This window comes from Callithrix jacchus, chromosome 8 (genome assembly GCF_049354715.1).
Source record: "Callithrix jacchus isolate 240 chromosome 8, calJac240_pri, whole genome shotgun sequence".
Classification (NCBI taxonomy): Eukaryota; Metazoa; Chordata; class Mammalia; order Primates; family Cebidae; genus Callithrix; species Callithrix jacchus.
This window is the reverse complement of record NC_133509.1, coordinates 86,218,257-86,246,205: the sequence shown is the minus strand read 5'-3', so window position 1 is coordinate 86,246,205 and position 27,949 is coordinate 86,218,257. Positions and strand designations below refer to the sequence as shown.

Genomic DNA, 27,949 nt, shown 5'->3' with positions numbered 1-27,949 from the left:
GAGCACCAGGCGTCGGGCTCTCGGGTCCGCCCTCCGTGTCTTCCTGCCGGCGCCGAGCCTGCCCTGCTGCACTCAGCCCCCTGGCCCCTACAGTCGGAGGAGCGCTCCACGTCCGCCCCGCCCCCAGCCCACGCCTCCAGTCCCGCCCCCTGAAGCCCGGCCCCTGAGAACCCGCCCCCGGCCCGCCCCGAGTGGCGTCTGAGGCAGCCGAGCCGCGGGAGCGGAGCGCCGAGCTTGTGGCCCTACTCGGAGCTCCCACCCGCTCCGCCCTGGACCCAACCAAGTGTCCCGCGGAGGGGCGCGGCCACTTGGGGGCAGGAGAAAGCGGAGTAAGCCACCCCTCTGGGGGCCGGGAAACCGAGGCGAGCCTCAGCTGGACGCGGTGGTGTGGACCACGGCGATCAGGGCCTTTCCCGGTGCTGTGGAGACGGAGACGCGAGAAGATGCTGGCGGCGGCCCACCTTCTGGAAGAATGGCCCTCTCCGCCGCCCGCCTGTCTCCCTGGGGGCGCTCCCTCCTCAGCCGAGATGAGGTGGCCGGGGGCGGCTGTTTGACCTGAGCATCGTCTTACTAATGCGGAACGCCGGAGGGGAGGCCACTCCTAGAGGAGGCGTTTCCCGGCGGAGGAGGCTAAGTGAATCCACCTGCCCGCCCGCCACTCGGGACGCTGCGCCTCGTGGGTCTCACGCTGGACGGAGGGGGCGCCGCCGAGGAGGCCCAGCCTCCCCCTCTAACTCTGCCTCTCCAGTTCCTCAGGTAGACACAGCCTCCGTCTGCTGTGGTTTTAGTGGCCGTGGCCCCTTAGAAATTATTTTTTGTCCCCTCTCGATAGTGGCTTTGGGGTATGGAGGGCGAAAGGTGCAAAGGGCCAGTGGAAGATTTTTTATAATAAGATTGAAGCCAGGAGATGGAGGTTTCATTGCCCCCTCGGGGTCTGGGGAGGGGGCGAGCCACACCTCTCCGGTCAGCCTGCGCCCACCAGGACCTGCTGCTGGGGACTGCAGGCGAAAGGAGAGACACCCAGCACCTGGCCCCTAGACCCTCAGGGCGCTAACCTCCTGGGCCTCTGCCCTCCCAGGTTCCCGCTGACTTAGCTGACCGAATGACCCCTGGCCACCGATGGCAAAAACGCCCTCACTGAGCCCTTCGCTAAAGGAGTGAGGGGGTTACGTGTCTGGCTTTGAAAATGGGATGAGGAGACAAGGAGACAGAGGAGGACCTGAGAAAGGACACAGTCCAAAATCTCAGAAGTCAACTTTAAAACTGCCCTGCTCTTTTCATCCAAAGATCAATATATGAAACCAGCTGTTACTGGTTAAAAGGGTACCTCTTGTTTGCATGGCAAAAGAAATTCAGTTTTGTGTTCATTTACAGCTGAAGCTGTCTTGAAATAGTTGCCTCCATCACAGCTTTTACATTTTGGGAACCATGCCTTTAGAACTGAATATTAGGAACTGTCATCTTTTATCTTTTCACAATTAACAATACATTCAACTCATTTCTGATAATCCTGGGCAGTTTCTAAGGATACTGTACTTATGTTTTAAAGTAATGACTCCATTATAGAAAAGAGAAGAAGAAATATGTTTCAATGACTGCCTTTTAAATTAGTTATTCTTCAGCACTTTGAAAGGCTGAGGTGACAGGATGGTTTGAGGCCAGGAGTTCAAGAGCAGCCTGGGCAACATAGCTAGACCTTGTCTCTACTAAAAATAAATAAATTTGCTGGGCATGGTGGCCCATTCCTGTAGTCCCAGCTACTCAGGAGGCTGAGGTGGGAGGGTGGATTGGCCCCAGGAGGTTGAGGCCACAATGGACTATGATTACACCACAACACTCCAGCCTGGGTGACAGAGTAAGACTGTCTCTGAAAAAAAAAATTCCTTATTCTTAATATACTGAAATTAAAAATTGGGTAGCAATAGTTGAGGACAGTATAGGCATTTAAAAATAGAGAATTATACATTTTTCTCATTTTTGTATTTTATATGCATCAGAATGAATGCATATTGAATACTACTTGGTAAGGTCTTAATTTGATGTCTAATGAGATAATCCAGCATTTCACGTGTAAAGAGAAATTAGATAAATGAATAATATATCTTGGAAAACAGTTCCTAAATCTGATTTATTTTCTGGTTTCATGAATCAAAATCTAACATAAAGAACAATGTATTGGTAGGCTGTGAAACATTGCTGCAAATATAAAATAATTAAATAACACAAAGAGCAATATATTTTGAACAGCTTTTTAAAAAAAAGTGTGTTTAAGAGTGGGCTTATTGTCCATAATTAGATTGTAGAAAAATTCACTACAAATACCACATTAAACATAGACTCTTAAAATATTTTGTAAACTAAGTACTTTATACTCTTAAAATCAGTTATATAAACTCCTGTAACATTGTCATATTCTGAAAGGATTGATTTGGAAAGTGATACATAATCTAATAAAGATGGAAGGGGAGCTGAAAAAGAATGCATTTTTTTTAGATATTTCTTATCACAGGACACATTTTTCTGTGCTTATTACATAACGCAATTTTGTGGGTAATAACTCAAAGTTATATTTTATTTTTCTTCTTAATGTTGGGATTTTATTTTCACTGATATGATGAGATGTTTTTCTAAATATGGGACATTGCCCACTAGGGCAACATTATTCTAAACACATCCTCAATGATTACTTTTTCCATGGCATTTAAATATTAATACAACTCTACATTTTTGCTCCTGTTTTTCTTAGGAAAAGATTATTCATTCTATGAATTTATTGAGTAATCCCATGCACCAGCCAAAGGGTTAGATTCGGAGATTCAAAAATAAAAATACTCCTTAATCTTATAACAGATTGGGTGAACAGACATGTGAGTTAACAGTTACAACATGGTTAGTGCTTGCTGTGATGGAGATAAGATGGAGGAATAGCTAGAAGGCCTAGGGAGGGAAAGCATCAGACATTCCCTGGGAACTGAGATGGGAAGGATGAACAGAAGTTTCCCTGAGAACAAGTTGGTTGAGACAGTGCTTCTCACACTTGGCAGCATATTGAAATTACCTAGAAACTTTCAAAAACTGTTGAAGCCTGTGTCTCAGGCATATGATTGGTCTATGATAAGGCTTGGGCTTTGGAATTTTTAAATATCCCCAGGTTATTTTAAGTGTAGGCATATGGCAGAGGACACATGGCAGAGGACACAAGCAAACAAGCACATGGAGCCATGCTCTTAAAGCGTGATGACCGTAGCCTTATTTTGAGAGGTGTAAACTTTGGTAGGTGGTATTTGTACATTTTGGTGTAAAGAACACAATAATATAGAAAATGAGATAAGAACTGCTGTAATTTACATTCCTTTAGAGCTATTTTCTAGACAACAGGATAGAATGTTGACAATTAAGATTAGCTTGCTGGGCACAGTGGCTCATGCCTGTAATCCCAGCATTTTGGGAGGCCTCAAGGTAGGCGGATCACCTGAGGTCAGGAGTTTGAGACCAGCCTATCCAACATGGAGAAACCCTGTCTTTAAAAAAATACAAAATTAGGCTGGGCGCAGTGGGCTCACGTCTGTAATCCCAGCACTTTGGGAGGCCGAGGCGGGCGGATCACCTGAGGTTGGGAGTTCGAGACCAGCCTGATAACATGGAGAAACCCCAGCACTAGAAGAAAAAAAAAATTAGTTGGGTGTGGTAGCACATGCCTGTAATCCCAGCTACTCGGGAGGCTGAGGCAGGAGAATCACTTGAATGCAGGAGGCGGAGGTTGTGGTGAGCTGAGATCGCACCATTGCACTCTAGCCTGGGCAACAAGAGTGAAATTCCATCTCAAAAGAAAAAAGATTAGCTCAGGATATTAGAAGAGAACAGTTATTTTTATCTTTTGTGTAATTCAGGGTTATCCAAGATTCAGAGTATGTTTTAATGCTGAAATGTAAGTTCTAGTCTGAGAAGTCAGTAATTTAACATATTGGTTTTTAAATAATATTTTTCCAGAATTAAATACCATTCGTCGTCGGCTGAAGGTCATAATAAAGAAATTAAGTTCATTTTTCTTTTTGGTAATTACTGTGATTCATTTTAAAAGCGAAACAAAATGTACTTTAAACAAACAAAATAAATGTAATTAAGTCCTACTTTAAGGTTTTAGATGTCCCTGTAGCTAATGAAAGAAAATAATCTCACATGGAAATTTAAATAGTCTAGTGACATAGTCCTGGTTTTTACTGCCTAACATTTAAAATGCCCTTTTTATTATTTTAGCTAGTAAAATAAAGTACCCAAAGAGACTTTAATGCTCAAGAAAAGTCAGGAAAATTGATTATGATTCATTTTATCCAGTTGTCTACCACATACCAGGAGCCCCTAACCAGGAATACACATAATGATTTTTCAGAGGCAGTATAGCACAGGGCTTAATTTTATTTACCAGTGTAACTCAAGATTTACTTTTACACAATTTATAGAAATACAAAGTTGAAAAAATTAAATTCATTAAATTATATTCTGATCATTAAATTTTGGGGAAAAAATATGTAAATGTAGAATAACTTGATTATCCAGGGTCAAAATTTCATTTTAATAGAATTTACAGGGACATACTTGAAGAACGACTTTATTTCCATTCTATTGGGACTTCAGTTTCTTTTCCACTCTATTGTGTCTATTCTATTAGGGCTTTAGTTTCACCACAAATATCACATTTACATTCCTTAAGGGCTTGACTACTCCAGATGTGAGAAGAAAGATTTGATAAGACTGGATGGGCCAGACCCAACCCCTTGCTCTTGGGAAGGTGTTGCACAATGTAGGATAGAGACCCCCTCTTAGAGAATTGCATTGGCATCTTGGAGTTGAAAGGCATAGCAGCAGAGGCAGTGCTAAGTTAAGAGTTACTGCTACTAACTAAAATATAGTTCAGGAATTATATATAAACATGGGATTGTTACGTTATGCCTGAGACTTGACCTCATATAGAAGACTGGGGATAGGAGAGCTCTAGTACAGAAAAAGGTCGAGCAGAAGGGTAAGACAAAGGGTGGATTCCCTACAGTATGAAACTTAATAATATATTATGTTTGTTTGTTATACAGTGGATCTTAAAGGTTCCAGAGTGATTTTGCAGCTCTGATTCTTTGATTACTCTCTGAAACGCTGGAAAACAAAAAATGCCTATCCCAAAGTTGGGAGGCAACTCCCTCCACTCCCATTAGGGTATAAGAGAGAAAAGGAAGCAGCAATCTGGTGACAGACTGGTTACTCTTCACTTATGCCTCAGGCATGCTCTGATTATCTGAGATAGCATTCTCAGAGGAGTCCCTTTCAAACACAAATGATAACATTATGGAGGTCTTGGATCCCTGAAGTTCTCTTCATTGTTTAATGACATCAATGTGTGCCTAAGACATACTGAACTGTAACAGTGGGAGGGGTGAACATCCATCTTCCAGAATATGCAGCTGGCTTTCTTGAGGATACCAACCAAAGTTCCACTGGGGAAAAGAATTTATGAAACCTGTGCATTCTGTTTTAATTTAGTTACCCTGGGTAGATTGTAAGCATAACCAATGTGCCTTTGAACTTGTTTTCAATTGCTTAGGAAAGAATCATTGGTAAAAGTACAAATAAGATATCCTAGGCTAAACGTGGTGGCTCATGCCTGTAATCTCAGCACTTTGGAAGGCCAAGGCAGGTGGATTGCTTGAGCCCAGGAGTTCAAGACCAGCCTGGAGAGCATAATAAAACCCTGTCTTTACAAAAAATAAAATTAGCCAGCCATGGTGGCTTGTGCCTGTGGACCCAGCTACTCCTCAGGAGGCTGAGGTGGAGGTTCACTTGAACCTTGAAGGTCAAGGCTGCAGTGAGCTATGATCATGCCACTGCACTCAACCTCAGTGACAGAGCAAGACCCTGTCTCAAGGAAAAAAAAAATAAAAGGCTCTGCTAGCTCTGGAATTTTATGAGAAGTTCACTGAAGCTAAAGGACTTGGTGCAGCCTCCAATGGACACCCTACCTGTCCATGGTGGTTTGGATTTGGTCATATAACAAGGTCCTGACATGCTAGCTATACTGACTGGTTTGATGAAAGGAAGACAGTATCTTGAAACACCTCCATTAGATCCCTGTTTCTCCTGTCACGTGATTCTAGGTTAGAAACAAAATCTGCATTCACTTTTGTTTGGCTTGGCTATGAAACCGAATGCCAAAAAATCTTAAGAAAGGTTTTCTGCAGGCAAGGCAGTGGTTAGATTTTTCTTTTTCAAGGGTAGTCTAATAAATTATTCTATTAGCCTAAACAGACTTTTTTTTTTTTTTTTTAATAAAGACGGGGTTTCACCATGTTGGTCAGGCTGGTCGTGAACTCCTGACCTCAGGTGATCCATCCGCCTTGGCCTCCAAAGTGCTTGGATTACAGGCCTGAGCCACAACACCCGGCCCTAAACAGACTTCTTATACTTTAGTTCTTCAAGGAAAGAACACTGCTAATTAGACCATGGAGACTGAATTAGAAATTATGGATTGGAAGACTGGTCTCAAAGGACCTCAGATTCAGATGTTTACATTTTTTTTTTTAGACGGATTCCAGGCTGGAGTGCAGTGGCGCAATCTCAGCTCACTGCAACCTCCACCTCCCGGGTTCAAGTGATTCTTCTGCCTCAGCCTCCTAAGTAGCTGGGACTATAGGTGTGCGCCACCACACCCAGCTAATTTTTGTATTTTTAGTAGAGACAGAGTTTCACCATGTTGGTCAGGCTGGTCTTGAACTCCTGACCCACCTCGGCCGCCCAAAGTGCTGGGATTACAGGCGTGAGCCACCGCTCCTGGCCAGATGTTTACTTTTGACAGATATGAAGGAAGGAAAGTGCTGGCCAGTAGCACTCTTTACTAGCTTTGGCTTTGAAAGGAAGACTGGGGGCAGGGAAATATGCTCTCTTTTTAAAAATATTTGTTATTCCTGTATAATTAAGCCAAACATTCCATGTGATTTCTTGAGCAGAAAAACACAGTCAGCATTATTAGTGATTTTCTCTTCTGAAAATAGTCCATATTGAATCATTTTGTCACACTTATACCCCAATTTCTTAAAGGATAATGAGGAGATACATTAATATTTAATAACTTTATGTACTATACAGACAATATACAAATCAATGTAAAATATTAGCACATCACTTATTTTTATAGCACATTTTACTATCTGATTTATGAATATGTTAACTGTCTCTCCTTTTAGAATTTAAGTTTCATGTGAGCACAGATCTAAAATCTGTCTAACTGCTATGGCCCCATTCATCTAGCATAGTATCTGGCATATATTTGTTGAATGAATGAATCCCATAAATTATATGTAAGGATGGGGGTTGGGGAGACAGTGAGAGAGAGAGAGAGAGAGAGAGAGAGAGAGAGAGAGTGTGTGTGTATGTGTGTGTGTGTGTGTGTTTGTGTGTGAAGGGTGAGGCAGAAAAAATTGAGATGCACTGAGATAGTAATAGAAAAGGATTTACATTTTTTGAGTAGCTTCTTGGCCAGATATCCAAGGTATTGATGAGAAATGATCTATCCCTTAAGAAGACTTGGTTGATTTGGACACCTTATATCACTCAGTTCATATAATGTTTATTTTTTTCAAGTATCAATATATGGTATAATCAATATTCTATGGTATATTTTATTTCTATTTTTAGCCTTCTCTCTGCATTGATAACAGTGCATCTAATTCAAATTTGGGAAGGACTGCCTATTTTTAATGTTCTGTGGATGTCGACTGAATACCTAAAATTGTCATTATTAATTTGGTCAATAAGAAATCATTCAACTAAAGATAAACTATACTTAACTATGCCCCTCCAGCTTTTCTTTTTCTTTTTTTGAGACGGAGTTTTGCTCTTGTTACCCAGGCTGGAGTGCAATGGCGCCATCTCGGCTCACTGCAACCTCCGCCTCCTGGGTTCAGGCAATTCTCCTGCCTCAGCCTCCTAAGTAGCTGGGATTACAGGCACGTGCCACCATGCCCAGCTAATTTTTTGTATTTGTAGTAGAGATGGGGTTTCACCATGTTGACCAGGATGGTCTCGATCTCTTGACCTCGGGATCCACCCGCCTTAGCCTCCCAAAGTGCTGGGATTACAGGCTTGAGCCACTGCGCCCGGCCTCAGCTTTTCAAGATATTAAGAAGTTTATTAGCAGGATTTTATTAGAGTGGTTATTAACCTTGCCCACAAAACATTTTGATGAAATACCCTTGGGAACAGAATAGTTTGAGTTGAACAAGGAAAAATGTGTGTCCTTGCCTCTATTTGCTCAGTCTCTGCCATCTCCATTCAAAGTTTAACTTAACCTTGTGTTTCCTGGAGCTGCTTCACCTCTGAAACGGCTGGAACTGGAAACTGGAAACTGCTCTGTCCACCACATCTGCCATTTGTCCACCATCTCCCCCGAGACTTTCAGTCCCCAAACCCCTCCCTGTTCTTTCAGTTTATTAGCTGTTTTTTTGGCTTGACTTCTTTCCTTTTCAGTTTAATCCCTGGGTAGTCTCATGTCCCAGTCCCTTGGACCCTTAATCCGGCTTTCTTAACAATCCCCAAATTCAGGTCAATTCAATCATCCGTTTTCTTACATTTTGCTTTAAAGACATTGAGGAAGCCTAAAGAAAATTAAATAAATGAGTTAATTAGTCACATCACCAAGACAACAGTTCTGTCCGTGGAATACTCATAGCTGTTGGGTCAACTTTTTATGCAACCCTGTCTGGCTCACTTTCCTTTTCATCACACAGTGACTGTTCACATGTTTACGGGGTTCCACAGGTCCCTCATCCCGCTCTGAAATTCTGCCACTCTCAATGATCAACTGAGTCTTACTCATGCTGGTCACTGGTCTGTGAGGTTTATAGGTATCACCTTGTTGAATCTTCACAACAGCCCTTTGAGGAAGATATTATTGCTGGTTTACAGATGCCCAAGGTCTTAAAATAACTAGTGATGCTTGGATCTGAACCCAGGAAATCTGAGTCTAAGCTCATGAAGCCCTTTGTCCCTAAACTGCCTTGCTTCTGGTACAGACTTGGTCAGGCATTTTCTCCCTAGAGCTTCAGTCCTCTCTACCTCCAGATTTTTCCATATCTTTCTCCTAGGCCATTCTCTCCTAACTCTTTTCAGTTAATCTCCTCCTACCAAATCTCTGTATCCCAAGCTCCCCTGACTCTTAGGGCTTTCTCCATCGTTAATTTGTTGATTCATTTAGCTGATACTTTTTAAGTATTTATTGTGTACTAGGTCTTAGGGACACAGGTAAACAAAACTTAATCTCTAGTCCTAGAGCTTTACATTCAGATTATTTCTCTTAAATATTTAACATCGCACCATGCCCTAAATGCTCTTCCTCCTACAGAAATGCTGAAGTGACTGTATATTTAATACTACATCTAGCACCACACCTGACAAGTCACCAGCTACATATTTGACAGAAGGACAAATAATTCCAGGTAAAGTAATCAAGGTTTGCAAGTTTGTTCTTGGCCTGTACACCTCTAGACTCCCTTTTTTTTTTTTTGGAGACAGAGTTTCCCTCTTGTTGCCGAGGCTGTAGGGCAATGGTGCAATCTCGGCTCACTGCAACCTCCATCTCCCAGGTTCAAGCAGTTCTCCTGCCTCAGCCTCCCAAGTAGCTGGGATTACAGGTGTGCACTGCCATGCCTGGCTAATTTTTGTATTATTAGTAGAGGTGGGGTTTCACTATGTTGGCCAGGTTGGTCGGTCTCAAACTCCAGACCTCAGGTGATCCACCCACCTCAGCCTCCCAAAGTGCTGGGATTACAGGCATGAGTCACCATGCCCAGCCTCTGGCCTCATTTTTCTAAAAAGTCGCCCACTTCAGGTATCCAAAACCCTCTCTCTCTCACTATGTTCCCTTCTGCTCAGACCCAGAAATGTTCTGAAAACCAACACTTTGCCATTATTGACTGACTAGTTGTACTTTCACTGAATCATACCAAAGTTACCTCAAACTAGTACCTATAGTTTAAGCCTTTTAATCTATGATTGTGAAACAAAAGATACATGGCCTTATTAAGAAATTTTAGCATCTGTAAGGTGGGAGATAATTGTGAGACAAGGGAACCTTCAAACCCATATTTTGTCACTTCTAATGGTTCTTGAGTAGAGGATGATTTTGCCCCTAAGAGAACATTTGGCAACGTCTGGAAGCATTTTTGGTGTTACCACTTCATGGAGGAAGCCAGGAGGATGGACAGTGCTACTGTAGGCTTCTAGTGGGTAGAGGTTAGGGATGCTGCTAAACATCCTACAACGCAGGGGACAGAACCCCACAACAAAGAATTGCTGCCCCGACTTGAAAGCCACTGATCCAAAGGGTGAACTCGACTGGAACATTGAGGTGCCCTGTGAGTCAGGGCAGGTAGTATCTGAGGATGCTGGCTGAGCCTGCTAAGGGTCTATTGAAAAGAGTTGCTGGAGGTGAAGGATCATGTCTTTGGGACCTAGAGAATGAGATATTTGGGCTCAGTTTCTGCTTCCACCCTTCCCCTAACTTTATTTGCATCTTCCCTCAGCCGCAAGATGCTCAGTACACATTTTATCTTGTCCTAGATCACCTTCTTTTTTAGTATGTAGAGATTTTGAGGGGAAAGGTAAATAGGAGACTCTTTGTCAACAGAGGTAGGATAAGATTTAACTCAATCCCAATTAAACAATAGTGAAGACCCAGAAGAAAAGAATTGTAAACACAACCTTTTCACCAAGTTAGCTCTTAAAGGAGGAGAACAGGCCAGGCATGGTGGTCACGCCTGTAATCCCAGTACTTTGGGAGGCTGAGGCGAATGGATCACTTGAGGGCCAGAGTTTGAGATCAGCCTGGTCAACAACCCCCTCTCTACTAAAAAAATGAAGTTAAATTAAAAAAAAATGTGTGTGTGTGTGTGTGTGTGTATTTGTGTGTGTATTAAAATTAGCTGGGCATGGTGGCAACACCTGTAATCCCAGCTACTTGGTAGGCTGAGGCATGAGAATTGCTTAAACCCAGAGGTGGAGGTTGCAGTGAGTCAAGATCATGCCACTGGGTGACAGAGCAAGACTGTGTCCAAAATAAGGAAAGTTATGTTAATACAGTATAAACTCCAAAATTTAACCAGAAGTTAGTAGATATTAGCTTTTACCATGGAAAATTATAATTACTTAAATAATATGCTAAATTTTATTTTTAAGTAGTGTAGTAGAAATGTATTTAATAGATGAAACTATGTGTGTTTTAAACAAATAGCTACTGCCAAATATGTAGAAGTAAACATTGAAATGATTATTAGGGCTATCAAGAATTGAAGAGTTTGTATAAATCAAACTGATCAGATTCATATTGATTAAAGCGATTTTCTTATTTTTATACTTCTATTGTTCATCATAACACTAGCATTTACAATAAAGAATATATAATATGAATTCAAATATACTCAAATTCTCATGAAGGCAAAACCCAAAAATAGTTGTCAATGGGATCATTAAACACCTTTTTCAAATATTGCCTGATTTTCGTTTAGACTTATTAGCTGATTGCTTTTAGACAGTGGTTTGCAAACTTGGCAATACATCAGTACCATTTAAGAACTGGTGACAGGGCTGGGAATCTCCAATTAGAATATCAGCAACAAAGTCCAAATGATTCTGATACCCATTCATGACATATAGGTAGTTGCCCTGTTGATGCTTATACTAAAACAAGTTTAAAATGAAGAGGCCAGATTTAAAATACTTCTGAAATGTTTAATTTGAAGCCCCAAAATGTAACTCTATCCCTACCTTCCAAGGAATAAAAATGTGGGGGAGGAGGAATATGGTAAAATGTGATTAGTAATCTTTGTGTCACAATGAGAACACTGATGTCAGTGCATCTAATGTTAATGGAATAACTAAAACTGTAATTACTAATTTGGTCAAAAAGAAGTCATTCAACTAAAGATAAAGCAATGGAACCTACCAGTCTTAGTGAATAACATAATTGCATCTAGTCCCCAGAAACTTCTACATCAATCTAATAAGGTATAAACGAAACGTAGTCTTAATTAACATTTCCATAAATATGCTGAAGGGCAGCTCAAAGAAAATGGAATACAGATTGAACAGGATATACAGCCATCCCACTTTCTACTCCTTCCCATTCATAGCTTGCTCTTTTGATGCTGCCTAATAGACATCTCTATATTTTATATATATAGGGACATATTTCATCTCCACTGTACTGACCCACTCAGGGCTTTGGAAGCTGATGCCTCATAGATAAATACAGGGTTGCATGGATAGATATTGTTTTATTCTATGAATGACACGTTCAAGTGATTTCTGGGAATGCAGTGCATTTAAAATAATGACAGCTGATCATTTATTGTTTACTATGTTTTAAGTGCTGTGCCAAGTTTAAGTTTATTATCTAATTTAGTCATAACAGCAACCTCATAAAATAGGTGCCATCATAATTCCCATTTTACAGATAATGAAACCAGAAAAAAGACAAGTTACTCAAAGTTAAGTAGTTCATTAATAGTAGAGTTTGTAATTATTTTTTCTATGTGTGAACTCAGCAGATAAGTATGTAAATAATTTTTTAAAAAAACAAAGGAAAAGAAAAAAGTCCCATGGAAAAAAATGGGAACACCTAGTTTTAATTCAAAAAAAAATCCTGACACTTGAAGTGTCTACTTTCTTAGCAGATAGTAGCTGATTTTCAGATGGCCAACTATGTATCAGAAAACTGGGAGAAGAATCCCAGATATGTTCCTGCTCAAACTTAGATATGCATATGGAACATGAAGGACTGGGAACAAAATTCTCAGCCCATTTCCAGTGGGTAGAACATTTAAAAATAATTATAGGGAATGACGTGAGGTCCTTTGGCAAGGAGTCAGTAGGGCAGTGTTTGATGACACCTCTTCCATTCCAATAGCATTCGCTTTACTGCTTGTTAAATTGATCAGACCAAAGAATGATCAGAGTTCTCAGATAGGTTGCTACACCCCTCTACATTCCATCTGCAACTCAGCTTTTGTCCTTCAGGTTTCTAATTGCTTCATTTGAGCCATACACACAGTATAAAAGAGAAAGTTGGACAATCCAGATCACAAATGGGCAGCTGACTGGCAGTTCCTGGAATCACCTTTGACTTCAATCCCTATCATTGCCTGAGCCAGGCTGTAAAATCTAGCATGGGACAAGAGCCTCCTCTGTCAGCTGTGGCTCCTGGAGCAGTAGCCCCGCAGTAAGTGTCTCCAGGAGGATTTCGAACAATGCAGAACCACCCACATCTGGAGGCTCCCAGTCTCAATGGCATGGTAAGGACAGAGTTACTTTTCCCACTGGCGTTGGAGATTGGGCACTATGCTGTCCTGTCTTACTCAGCTCATTACCCATGGAAAGAATCTGGCTTTTTTTTTTTTTTTTTTTTTTTAAAGACAGGGTCTTGCTCTGTCATCCAGGCTGGAATACAGTGGTGTGATCATAGCTCTCTGCAACCTCAAACTCCTAGACTCATGTGATCCTCCCACCTCAGCCTTCCAGTAGTCACGTCTACAGGCGCATGCCACACTCAGCTAATTTTTAAAATTTTTGTAGAGACAAGGGTTCACTATGTTGTCCAGGCAGGTCTCGAACTCCTGGGCTGAAGCCATCCTTTCACCTTGGCCTCTCAAAGTGGTGGGATTACGGGCATGAGCCACTGTGCCTGGCAGACATTTCTTAAATCGAAGATGCTGTATTACTCTTAGCATCTTGGAGAACTCACAATAAATATCCTTGAGTTTCAAGGCATGCCAGTCATTAAAATCTTTGGGAGGTCACTGTGCTTCTCTGTCAGAAATAAAGACATTTTTAATTTAAATTAAAAAAATCTTTAGGGGGATCCAGAGAAGATGAGTTAAATTGGAATGGATTTGAACAAAACTGAATTAATTGGATTTATGGGTTACAGTCATGAAAATGTAAAGATATCAACTTCTTTTGTGAATTTATTCTTTATTCCTTACTTTCTTGCCCCCACTGTTTGTAATTCCTACGTTGTAGGAATCCCTCTTGTGACTTGTTATGCAAATTAACCAGGGAAATGTTTTCCTTGTTCTCCATTTCCTTTAAGTTTTTTAGATACACTGCATTGCAAGTATGTGTGGCAAAATTGTATCTGCGCTGATAACATGCCATTTGCTTTAGGTCAGTTACCTACCCTACCCCCATCTATTCCTAGCCAGGGATAGCACTCTTGTTATTCTTCCGAATATATGTGTGTGTGTGACTGTGTGTATCAACAGTGTGTTCCTAAAATAAAAGAATGACATATATTTGATATTATTTACATACAAACATGGGAGTGCATAAATTACAGAGTAAAATAAGTTTTTCAGGGATTTTGATGTAATGATTTTTATTTAAAATGTTTCTTCTTTTTCTTAAGTAGAATTTTCATCCAATTTTTAATTTTATTTTATTTTTCTTGAGATGGAGTCTTGCTCTGTCACCCAGGCTGGAGTGCTGTGGTGTGATCTCGGCTTACCACAACCTTCACCTCCCAGGTTCAAGTTACGCTCCTTGCCTCAATCTGGGATTAGAGGTGTGCACCACCATGCCCAGCTTTTTTTGTATTTTTAGTAGAGACAGGATTTCACCATGTAGGTCAGGCTGGTCTTGAACTCCTGATCTTGTGGTCCACCTGCCTTGGCCTACCAAAGTGCTGGGATTACAGGTGTAAGCCACCGCACCCAGCCTTCTGCCAATTATTATTTTTTTTTAAAAAAAAGAAGATTCATTTTTTAAATGTGAAATACATTTTTTTTTTTTTTTTTTTTTTTTGAGGCAGGGCCACATTCTGTCACCCAGGCTGGAATGCAGTGGCAAGATTACAACTCAGTGCAGCCTTGACTTCCTGGGCTCAAGCAGTCCTTCCACTTCAGTCTTTTATGAAGCTAGAACTACAGGTGTACACCACCATGCCCAGCTAATTACTATTATTATTATCATATTGTAGAGACAGGGTCTCCCTATGTTGCCCAGGCTAGTCTCAAACTCCTGGGCTCAAGCCATCCTCCTACCTCAACCTCCCAAAGTGGGATTATAGGCATGAGCCACTGTGCCCAGCCTACAATTACCACTTGCTTAAAATGTTTAATGTGAGAAGATGGTTCAGAATGAATCTGGTCTTTTTTCTTTGCAGTGGCCTCACTCTTCTTTTCTTTCTCAGCCCTGTCGGGAAAGGGGCTCCCTGCTGTCTCCCCTCACCTCATCCTCTCACAGTGCTTAATGGGGACCTATAAACAACAACTCCATGGCCTCAGGGAATCAAGTACCTTACCTTGTAACAAAGAAGACCTTTCAGGGGTCATATCCCACATTCTGGCCCTTTTCCTCTAAACTTTATCATCAAATTTAACCTCTCATATGATGACTAACACTAGCATTTTATAGTTTTTAATTCATAGGCCTCACAAATTCTCATTTGCCTCACAAAAACAGGAGGAGGCTAGGCAGTACTGGGACTTCCTGAGCCATCTACAATACAAGTCAGCATTTCACATGGCTACTACCCTGTAGCTGCCCGGCCAACACAATTTAGTTACTGGCAGAAAAAAAATAGAACTTCAGGCCAGGAATATGGACAAAAGTCAGGCAGTGATCTCCACAAGCCTTCCTCACTGTGAAGGCTAAAGCAACTCCATCTTGGATGCTAATCTGCCATGTTGACTCATGATTAAACCTTTTCTGGGAAGGACTCTGAGATTTCCAGTTTATCTTTTGTTATTTGTGTAAACCCTGCTCTTAGTTCAAAACAACCTTGATGTTATCAAACCTCAATTGTCCTTCACATCCCATCTGAATCACGCATACTCTTTCCCTATGGTATATAAATCCTGAATCTGGGGAGTAATGGGGTGAGGATCTGCCATCTTGTCTTATCGCCACCTGTGGCCCAAGACACAGACACAACTTCTGCTCATAACTCCCTATTAAATGTTTCTTCCTAAGAAACTGAATTTGTCAGCCTCTTTCTTCCCCTTAGTTTTCTCGGACTTTAGGGTTAGGTTTGCAAAGACCTGGCCACTACAGAACTCACTCTTGCCACATGTGAGCATAAATAGGATGTAGTAAAGAGCTAGGTATACACTAAAGGGTTGTTTTATTGTGTTCTTTAGCAGGAAAATAAGAATGTTCCCTCTATGGAAAAGATAAATTATAGCTGCTTTACTGAGTGATTACTACATGTCAGGTACTCTCCTAAGTACTTTACAAGTATTTTTTTATTCTATCTTCCAACAAACCTGTGAAGCAGATGGCATTATTTATTTCTTGTAGTTATCACTTTTTAAAAATGAGGTAATGGGAGGCACAAAGAAGTCCTTCATCCTGAGTTCTAAAGCCAGATTCCGACCTATTCTGACTACAGAGAATATATCCTCAAAAGCGAAATAACATGCTTTATGGTAAAACTTACTTAAAACATTAAACTAAATGAGAGCACTTAAAACTTTTTCTAAATATACTTAAAAAAAAAAAAAAAAAAAAAGGATAACCAAGGGCTTTTACTGATATGCTGAAGATTTTGTTTGCCAGCACTTGAGGTTCTGTAATTCAGAATGGCATTGGGTCCCTGAATAGTGTAGAGCTAGACTCTGCCTGCTTTTTTTTTTTTTAAGAGACAGGGTCTTTCTCTGTCACCCAGGCTGGAGTATAGTACAGTGCCACAATCACATCTCCCTGCAGCCTCAAACTCCTGGGCTCAAACAATGTCTTGCCTCAGTCTTCAGAGTAGCTGGGATCACAGGCACACACTAACATGCCTAGCTTGCTTGCTTATTTATTTATTTGAATTGAATCGAATTTATTTTTGTAGAGATGGGGTTTCACTGTGTTGCCCAGGCTGGTCTCAAACTCCTGGCCTGAAGCGACCCCCATATGTCAGACTCCCAAAGTGCTGGGATTACAGGTGTGAACCACAGTACCCAGTCTCTGCCTGCTTAACTCTGGTAAAGAAGTTAAAGCCTTACATGGGAGGCCGAGGCAGGAGGACCGCTGGATCCCAGGAGTTCAGGACCAGCCTAGGCAATATACTGAGTCCCTGTCTTGTCTGGGAAAAAAAAAAATAGCAGCAACAGCAGCTTAATGACCAAGTACTACTCAGTAGCCTCTAGGAGAATAATAATCAGAAAATTGATTCTATTTTAGACCTAGAAAAAATATATAGATAATTTAATGTTTTCATTTTATAGATGAAAAAACTGAGGCTTGGAGCAGTTACATGGCATTATCAGGATACATATCACTAACTAGTGGCAGGGCCAGAATTCAAACCTGGCCTTTCTGACTGCATTCTCGCAGTTATACTAACTAAGCTGCTTCCACATTTGGGAGAGGAAATTTTCCATTTCCTTTTCCAGTGTTTAAAAAAAAGTCAAAAGCTAACATTTATGTATTTTACTAAATTTATCTAATTTTTTTGCCTTTGTTATAGACATTGGTAAATGAAAATGTGTTTTGATTTCCCAAAAGTACTTGAATTTCATGATTTTACATTTCCTACAAAGGGCCCAGACTCAGCAATTTAATTTTCATGGACTAAGAACTTTCATCAAAGCCTTTACCTTAACAAATAATTGGTTTGGGGGGTAGGAGATAGAGGTAATTTGGAGATATGATAAGCATTCCTTCATTAATTCACACAGACATGTATTGCATGCCTATTTTAGACACTGTGCTAGGTACAGGTCATGCAAATATAATTATGGCAAAGTTCTTTCCCTTGAGGAATAATTGTTTCCTTCCCTATTAGCAAAAAATTTGATATATTCTTGCTAGTCTTAAATTAGGTTAATATCTCCTAAGATGTCATAAGAGTATTACTTCTTATATTCCACATGATTTTAGGTGATAATGGACAAGCCCTTAAAAAAACAACTATATGCACTTCAGTGTATAAAGATGTAGTTATATAATCATTTCAGTGTAGGAAAAAAACAAAATAGTTCAAAAATCCATATTTGTGGATGTTGTATCTTAGGACATGGCTGATCATGCTATTGATAAGCTTTCTGCAGACTGTATGAACTATATGCATGATGGACAGGCATGTTCTGTAAACTTTCTGCTATCACATTTTTAAAATATGATGATATGGATTTTTGAAAGTACCAATGAAGTGGATTAATAGCATGGATTCTGTGTTCATCACTGCATTATTTAAAAGATACATCAAAATGTCACTTCTGAAAGTTAATAGTCATTTAGTATGTGAAGTATAATATACATCACTTTATTATGCTAATCACAAACAGTTCCAATCTCTCTCAGGAACTTATTTTTGGGCATTGCTTTTTATTATAATTTTATGGTTACCTTAAACTATGACAAATAACTATTTACTTTTTTTTTTTTATTGAGACAGATCTTATTCTGTTGCCCAAGCTGGAGTGCAGTGGCATGATCTCAGCTCACTGCAATCTCTGCCTACCAGGCTCAGGTGATCCTCCTTTCTCAGCCTTCCAAGAGCTGGGACCACAGGGACAAGCTGCCATGCCAACTAATTTTTGTATTTTTTGTAGAGATGGGGTTTCATCATGCTGCCCAGGCTGGTCTTGAACTCCTGGGCTCAAAAGATTTGCCTACCTGGGCATCCCAAAGTGCTGGTGTTATAGGCGTAAGCTACCGTACTCAGCCAAAAAATCTCTGATAATATGATTTAAAAAAAAAAAAAAAAGGAAGAGGGAGGAGGGGGTAGACAATAACAAACTCCCAGGCTCAAGTTTCAGAGAGTTTGATTTGGTAGATTTGGGGCTAAGAAATCTGTATTTAAAAAACTTTCTATCATGTAAAATCTGAAACTATAGAAAACTTGTTTAAAAAAATCCTCACATATCCCATTAGACTGAACAGTTATTAACATTTGCCTTACTTGCTACATCTATTTCTTTAGGTATTTTAAAGCAAATCCTAGACATCTTGATATTTCACATGAAATGCTTGAGTTTGCCTCATAAAAATGCCATTTTGTTATATAACAAGATACCAATATCACACCTAACAAATTTAATAATAATTTCTTAGCATTTGAAATTTCCATGTCCTCAAAATGTCATCTTACAGTTGGCTTGTTTGAATTCAGGTCCAAACAAGTTTGATGCATTACATTTAGTAATTGTGCAAGTTGGTTTTGTTTTTTAAAGAATTCCCCTTTTAGGAACCGGCATTTCCGGTGCGAACAGCCTCATCCACTCTCTCCCGCGGAACCTACTGAGCGCGGCTGCTGACCCAAGCCCTGCCGCCGAGCGACTGCGGCCGGCACGGCGACACCATGGAGCGCCCGGATAAAGCGGCGCTGAACGCACTGCAACCTCCTGAGTTCAGAAATGAAAGTTCATTAGCATCTACGCTGAAGACGCTCCTGTTCTTCACAGCTTTAATGATCACTGTACCTGTTGGGTTATATTTCACAACTAAATCTTATATATTTGAAGGCGCCCTTGGGATGTCCAACAGGGACAGCTATTTTTATGCTGCTATTGTTGCAGTAGTCGCCGTCCATGTGGTGCTGGCCCTCTTTGTGTATGTGGCCTGGAATGAAGGCTCACGACAGTGGCGTGAAGGCAAACAGGATTAAAGTGAATGTCACCTTTTGATAGCATTACATTGATTTTTTAAAATGGTAAATGCTGGAATGGGGGACATCTGATTTGAATAAAGTTAAAAGAACATGTTAAAGTCAAAAAAAAAAAAAAAAAAAAGAATTCCCCTTTTACCTGAAACTACCATAAACCAGTACCTCAGTCAGGCTGGCCCTCTAAGCTTCTAGAAGACAATCCAGATGTAGAAAGAAAGGGTCATGGACATAATTCTTCTTTCACTATATTTCCAAGCTATATGGATTTATCAGACTATATTCTTTTTGGAGATCTTAGAAAGACAGGATGGGTGTGAGATGGAGAGGGTGTGAGATGGAGAGAACTGTAGATAGCTAAGAAACCATTTTTCTAAAGGAACTATGCATATTCTGGGCCATCTTTCCCCAAAATGTTTTTTTTTGTTTTTGTTTTTATTTTTTTTTGAGACAAAGTCTCGCTCTGTCGCCCAGGCTGGAGTGCAGTGATGCAATCTTGGCTCACTGCAACCTCTGCCTCTCAAGTTCAAACAATTCCCCTGTCTCAGCTCCTGAGTAGCTGTGATTACAGGCATGCGCTACCATACCTGGCTAATTTTTGTATTTTTAGCAGTGATGGGGTTTCACCATGAGGGTCAGGCTGGTCTTGAATTCCTAACCTTGTAATCCATCCTCCTCAGCCTCCCAAAGTGCTGGGATTACAGGTGTGAGCCACCACGCCCCAGAATATTTTTATAAAATGTTTCTGAGATTAAGTTTTTCTTTTCAAGCAGCTCAAGTGGTACAGCATCTCCCTTTTGGAGGCTCATAATGCACATTGAATATACTGTATTAAAGACTCTTTGGAGTTCCACAAAGAAATTTTACTCAGTGTTTCCCAAACATATTTGATTATGAAGTTGTGATCCATCCACAGCAGATCACCTTAATTAATATCTCTTGTGTATTAGTTCGTTCTTCATACTGCTATAAGGATGTACCCAAGACTGGGTAATTTATAAAGGAAAGAGGTTTAATTAACTCACAGTTCAGCATGACTGTGGAGGCCTCAAGAAACTTAGAATCATCGCAGAAGGGGAAGCAAACACATCCTCTTCACAGGGTGGCAGGAAAGAGAAGAGAGAGAACCAAGCAAAGGAGGAAGCCTCTTATAAAACCATCGATCTGGTGGGAACTTATTATCACAAGAATAGCATGGGGGAACCACCTCTTGTGATTCAGTTACCTCCCACCAGTCCCTCCCTCCACAAGTGGGGATTATGGGAACTACAATTCAAGATGAGATTTGGTAGAAGACACAGCCAAATCATATCACTTGGAGCATAGTTTGGGAAGAACATTGATCTATGCTAATATTATTACTACTTTTCTTAGGACACCAATCAGAATTTTTTGTGACAAAACACCTTGTAGTCCCTTTTTCTAGTTTTTCTTCTCACTCTTAGACCCTGTGGTATTAACTAGTATTTTTATTCCCATTCAAAGATAAGTGATATTAAGTACATGATATGAGCTGAGTAAAAAGCTACTGCCAGAGTTAGGATTTCATTTAAAGCCCTAAAAGTTGAAGACTTAAAATCTTGCTTGAGTTTTATTTGAGTTGTTAAAAATTTAAATAATCCCCAATTACCAGAATCTGTACTGAGAGTGTGGTAAAGAGAAAAGGTGATTTCACAGTATATTCTTCGTATTGGCACCTCCCATTCCCTGCCCTTTTACCACCTTCTCAACCTAAGCGTGAACAACCCTTAGATTCCTTAGCTTGATTCTAGAAGGAATAGAACTAATGAAAGTAGACATTCTAAAGATAAAAAGTATTACTTTTTCCTATTATGCTGACCATATAAACATTTGCAGAAAAAAAAAATGGAGTGTGAGACAAATGTTCCTAAAGACAGAGATTAAGGAGGCATCCACTGTGGAATCTGTGAATGTGTTTCTTTGAGATAATTCCTTCAAGTGCCCTTTAACTTCTAAGTGAGCCATTCCTTCTATATATTGCTCTGGCTTCTACCATGCAGAGATGCCAGGTGGTGGTGGGTGGCAATGACATCAGTAAAGATTTGTCTTACCCAAGGGAAGCAGAACTATTACTCAAAAAGTGTACCAGTTTAATTCTGGAACTTCTCAGTTTCTCACCTTGGGTAGCGAAACTGTTTCTGTGAATTTTCTCTGCACTATTTAGGCAAGTACTCGGAATGAGCAATCTTCTTAGTGGGAGAAAATCAAAATACCTTTTCAATAAGTAGGAATCTCACTCCTCTACATTCCTCCTGAAACTGCCAATTTGACTCTTGGTCCTCAGGGTTTGAAGAATGCACATACATATGACAGCAAAGTTTGGAAATGAGTGGAAGCCTTGTACTACAAGGCAGTATAATTTAGGTATAATAATTAGCCATTGTAAAATCCCATTGTTATGTTTTCTCATTAGTTGACATTTACTTGCACTTTCTTTCCCCTGCTCATTAAAGTTTATTTATTTATGTGTTTTTTTTAGAGACATGATCTCACTTTGCACCTAGGCTGGAGTGCAGTGGTGCAGTCATGGCTCATTGCAGCCTTGTCCTCCTGGGCTCAGGTGATCCTCCCACCTCAGCTTCCTGAGTAGCTGGGACTACAGGCTCATGCCACCAAGCCTGGCTCATTTTTAAATTTTCTTGTGGAGGCAGGGTCTTGCTTTGTTTCCCAGGCTGGTGTCAAATGCCTGGCCTCAGGCAATCCCCCGACCTTCGCTTCCCAAAATGCTGGCATTTCAGCTATGAGCCACTGCACTCAGCCTAGTATGTTTCTTCTTTTTTTTTTTATTCTCAGTTGGCATAGTGAAATAAAATCCAACTTGGAGCTAGATGACATGGGCTTGAATCCCAGCTTCACTTGCTATCTGTGTTACATTATGCAATTTGCCTACGCTCTGTGCCTGTGCTTCCTTACCTGTAAAAGGGTGATTATAGAACTATCGCAGAGATTATGAGTTTCGTGATATTAAAAATATGAAAATGTTTATTTCATATCTAGTATATGGATAGTTAACAAATGTTGGGTTCTTTGCTTTCCTCTTTTCCTCTGCATATATAACTTATTACCTAATCCCACCATTTTGAGAATAAAGAATAAAGGGCTTTCTTGATTTTGCTTGTTTGTTTTCTTTGAAATAACATCATAGGCCATGAGAGGCTTATCCTAAAGGAATCTACTTCAATTTGCTGGAGCATAGGAGGAGTTTGAGCTCAGGAATTCAAGACCAGCCTGGAAAACAGAGCAAAGCCCTGTCTCATTTGAAAAAAGAAAGTAGTAGTAGCAGCAGCAGCAAGCAGCTTAACAACCAGTAGGCTCTGGGAGAAGAATAATCAGAACTGACTCCTTGTTTTAGAGCTGGAAGGAAACATATAGATAATTTATTAAAATGTTCTCATTTTATAGATGAAACAAACTGAGGCTTGAAGCAATTATGTGTCTTACCAGGTTACATATCACTAACTAGTAGCAGCTGGCCAGCTGGCTGAAAGAAGACTGCTAGTCAGCACTTAGCCTCTGTGCCTGCCCACATCAAGTGCCATGTTTCCTTTTTACTTATAATTATTTGACTAACACAAGAAATAGTAACTAAGCATCCCTTTCTGCTTCTACAGACATCAAAGGGCCTGTTTCAAACTGAAAAGTAGACTCTAGTCACTGTAGAATGCGTATGTTCCCATTGAGTGAGTATAATTAAAGAGACAGGCAATAAAGAGTGTTGGCAAGGATGTGGAACAACTGGAACCCCCATACACTGCTGGTAGGAATGTAAAATATATTTTATTTTGGAAAACAATTTGGTAGTTTCTAAAAAAGTTAGACTCACAGTATGACCTAGCAATTTTGCTCTTAGGAATTATCCAACAGAAATTAAACATATATTGGCACCAAGACATGTATGTGAAGGTTCATAACAACACTATTCTTAATAGCAATTGAAAACAAATATCCATCAATTGGTACATGGACTGTTCAGCAGTATAAAGGAGTGAACTATTGATATGCGCAACAACACAGATGCACTTCAAAACCATTATGCCGAGTGAAAAAGGTAGATGTGGAAGACATAGTATATGTTGCCTTTTTTTTTTTTTTTTGAGAGTCTCACTCTGTCACCGTGGCTGCAGTGTAGTGGCATGATCTCAGCTCACTGCAACCTCTGCCACCTGGGTTCAAGTGATTCTGTGTCTCAGCTACCTGGGTGCACCACCACGCTTGGCTAATTTTTTTTTTTTTTTTTGAGACAGAGTTTCACTTTTGTGCCCCAGGCTGGAGTACAATGGCCCAATCTCGGCCTACCACAACGTCTGCCTCCTGGGTTCAAGCAATTCTCTTGCCTCAGCCTGATTACAGGCATGCACCACCATGCCCAGCTACTTTTGTATTTTTAGTAGAGACGGGGCTTCTCTGTTTGTCAGGCTGGTCTCAAACTCCTGACCTCAGGTGATTCGTTCACCTTGGCATCCCAAAGTGCTGGAATCACAGGATCACAGACATGAGCCATCATGCCCAAGCCATTTAAATGTAAAATTGGTAGAGACAGAAAGTACACTAGTGGTTGGCTAGGGATTGGAATGGGGATTGATTGGAAACAGGCATGAGACTTATTTTGGGAATGTTGGAAATGTTCTCAAACTGGATTGTGGTGATCATTACACAACTCTAAAAGGGTACTGAAAAATCATTAAATTATACATTTAAGGTGGATAAATTTTATAATATGTTAATTATACCTCAAGTTGTTAAGGAATATTTGTTGTTATATAATTCATAAAATGATCTTCTTCATAATAAAAGTAGCATTCAGAGACTGTGGAGAATATCATAGATTGTATAGAAATCTGCATATATGGCCAGGCGCTGGTAGCTCATGCCTGTAATTTCAGAACTTCGGGAGGCCAAATTGGACAGATTATGAATTCAGATGCTTGAGACCGGCCTGGCCAACATGGTGAAACCCCATCTCTACCAAAAATACAAAAAAAATTAGCCAGACATGGTGGTGCACACTTGTAATCCCAGCTACTCAGGAGGCTGAGGCAGGAGAATCACTTGAACTTGGGAGGCAGAGGTTGCAGCGAGCCAACATTGCACCACTGCACTCCAGCCTGGGCAACAGAGCAAGACACCATCTCCAAAAAAAAAAAAAAAGAAAAAAAAAAGAAAAGAAATAGGAAAGAAATAAATGTTTTTAAACTCAAATACAGTCAGACCTCCATATGCATGGATTCTGCATCTATGGATTCAACCAACTACAGATGAAAAATATTTGAAAAAAATTGCATCTATACTGAACATGGAGACTTTTTTCCTTGTCATTATTTCCTAAACTATGTAGTTTAAGAAATATTTACATAGCATTTATGCTTTATGATTAAGTATTATAAGTAATCTAGTGATGATTGAAAGTATATGAGGAAGATGTGTATAGGTTACATGTAAATGCTATACTATTTTATATCAAACTTAAGCATCTGTGGATTTGGGTATCTGAAGTTGGGGAGGGAGGGGAGAACCTGGAACCAGTTCCCTGAGGATACGGAGGGATGACTATTCATTGTCCTGTGACTCTGATGGTAAACAGCCCCAGTGCTCCAACCTTCTAACTGGGTAAGGTATGGAGCAGTGAGTGAAGGGGAGAAGCAAATTGGGTAACAGCAGAGCCTAAGAGAGAGCACAGAGAAGCAATCGTGGGCCAGAAGCCGCTTCTGTTCTCAAACATCAGGAATGGAATGGAATGTGCTTGCTAGGCTTGATCTTTCGAGAACCAGCACCCAATATGTCCATCCTGCCATTTCCTGTCTTGGCCTAGCAGCCTGTCTCTGCCCAGTGCTCTCCCACTCCCGTTTTGTGGTTGATTTCTGGGGCGTCCTCTGGGCTGTACTGCTTCATCTCTTGACCCTCAGTCACCTGTACACCAGGATTTCCTCTCCAGCTAGACCTTCTAACATGGCTTAATCCCTATATGCAACCTTTTAAGCCAAGGAAAACCTTATCTTTCAATCATTATTTTTCAATCACTTATAAAATGCCTTTTTAGTCTCATCCACAAACATACATAAGAAGTTGAGATTATCAGTTTGTAATTTATGTTGTTGAAGAAAATAAGTGTGGTTTAGGATCTCAAAGAATAGGAAAGTGTGGCTAGCCCAGGACTTGATATTTAATCATGCTCCCTTTCAACTTCATCCAGTCATAGTACTTCAGAGTAAGATTATAAAGAGGGAGAAATCACTGTCTCATGCAGATAAATATAAACACTTGTAATACTGGTGGTTGCAGTTTAAAGGCATGTAAAAAATCATCAGAAATTGTGTGAATCAACTAAATACCAAATCACTAGACATATGGTACATTTAAAAAGTGAAAGTATTTTTAAAACCTTCTTAAAACTGAAACTGCTCTCACAGGCCTATCTGCCAGTTGAACAATTTGGAGTTAGAATTATATAGTTTTCCTTTTTTTCCTGAAGCTTATCATACTTTACAAATTATAGCTAATAATTATTGAGTACTTGTGATGTTCCAGATACCGTATTTAATCTTCACCATGACCCTGAAGTAGGTTCAGTAGTTATCTCTATTTTACAGGTGAGAAAAGACACAAAGAGGTCTCTATTCAAAGTGGCAGTTAATAAGGGGCACAACCAGTATTCAAGCCCAAATCTTTCAGACTCCAAATTCAGTGTCCTAATCCCTGCTCCATGGGTCTAACTAGACCTCATGATAATAAATATTCTTCAGAAATAGTCACCCTTACTTAAATAGCAACGTCTGTTAATTGAGAGCCTGCTATATAGAAGGCACTGTATTTGGCATTTCACATTTATTATTTCTAACCCTGATAACTTGGCAAAGTAGATATTCCTATTTACAGGGGAAAAAAAGAGCAGAAAACAAACAAACAAACAAATATAACTGGGACCAAGGGAAATTAGAAAACTCCGTCTGACTCAAAATCCATGTGCTTTCTGTTATGCTGTCATGCTCTTTATCAAACCTTGGAGTAACACCAAGAATTAGATGACTTTTTTGGCTGCTTGAACAAATATTTATCTTGCCTATTTAATACCTAGCTGGAACCTAGGAAATGACAACCCCTCCAAAATAAGACATGGACCTTATTCTTCAGGATCTCAAAATTCAGTAAAGAGAAAAGGAGAATACAATAGTTTGCTAAGGATCATGGCCTCCAGCTCCATCTATGTCCCTGCAAAGGACATGATCTTGTTCCTTTTTATGGCTGCATAGTATTCTATGGTGTATATGTACCACATTCATAAAAAATTGTTTGATTTTATTTCCAGGGCCGCTAAACCACAATTCTTGCCTTACGGCTGACATACAGCATCTTCTTGCTTTCATTCATTTGTTCAATTTATTCAACATTTATTGAACGTCTGCTACAACTATAGTAAACACAAGCTTTGCACTCAGATTGTTCGTAGTCTACAGTGAGGAGACAGGTCAATAAAACACATGGTGGAATACTAAGTTCTAAATAAACGATAAAACAGTAACACATAGAGTAGTACTAAATTCTAAAAAGAATGATTCAGATAGTAAGTGCTAGGAGAATTTTGAGAAGGGCACAGCTAACATGAGCTGAGGAGAATTGGGGAAGCTTCCTCAAATGATGTGAGACCTAGGTGGACCTAAACTAAGGCAAGGTTTGGATAAGCAGAGAAGAGAGGGAAGAACATTCTACAAAGACCTCGAACTTGGAATGAGTGTGTTGGATCAGAGAACAATGAGGACCTGGTTAGAGTGGTGGGTTTTGTGCTTGGAAGCAGAAAGATTTGAAGTCTATAGTAGTTTATCTTACTGCAGCTCAGTGTGTTACTAACAAAAATCAGTTCCAGTAGGGAAAGGTTATCCAGGTACTGCTTCCTGCTGTGGGTAATGAAAAGATAAGGGGAATCCCAAAAGGGCCATCGGACAAATATAGGCCTAGAAATCTGAATTTATTCCTGGGTTCTGTTTTCAGTTTCAGTCATCTATTTTCTGAGAATGCAACAGTAGAAATTATTGTACCTCTTCTAAATTAGTTTTTCTGCTAAGTAAGAAAAATATATAACCACCACTGCCTCCAACATCACTACCACCTCCAACACACACACACAAATTCATCCCATTCAGAATATGCAGATTGCCAGAAGCAATATGCCAAGTTTTCAAAATGGAGATTTAGGTCACGAAGGTGCCCCAAACTGCCCTGTTTCACTCCCTTCTGGCTTATACAATGCTGAAGACAAGGTGGGCAGTAAATTATGTTGTTTTAAAATTATGATACTTTTTCCAC

The 27,949-nt window shown here is 40.2% G+C and overlaps 1 pseudogene across 4 annotated transcripts; it reads left to right on the top strand.

Moving 5' to 3' along the window:
* The first annotated feature begins 520 nt into the window (after window positions 1-520).
* Window positions 521-22,760, top strand: LOC100896815 (vacuolar ATPase assembly integral membrane protein VMA21 pseudogene; annotated as a pseudogene). 4 transcript variants are annotated; one of them, XR_013521215.1, is made up of 3 exons: window positions 521-756; window positions 9,386-9,479; window positions 19,200-22,760. The product of XR_013521215.1 is annotated as a vacuolar ATPase assembly integral membrane protein VMA21 pseudogene, transcript variant X2 (transcript). The 4 variants fall into 4 exon arrangements; XR_013521217.1 differs by lacking the exon at window positions 19,200-22,760 and adding an exon at window positions 13,057-13,191; XR_013521214.1 differs by lacking the exon at window positions 9,386-9,479 and having other exon boundaries at window positions 19,214-22,760.
* Window positions 22,761-27,949: the final 5,189 nt, after the last annotated feature.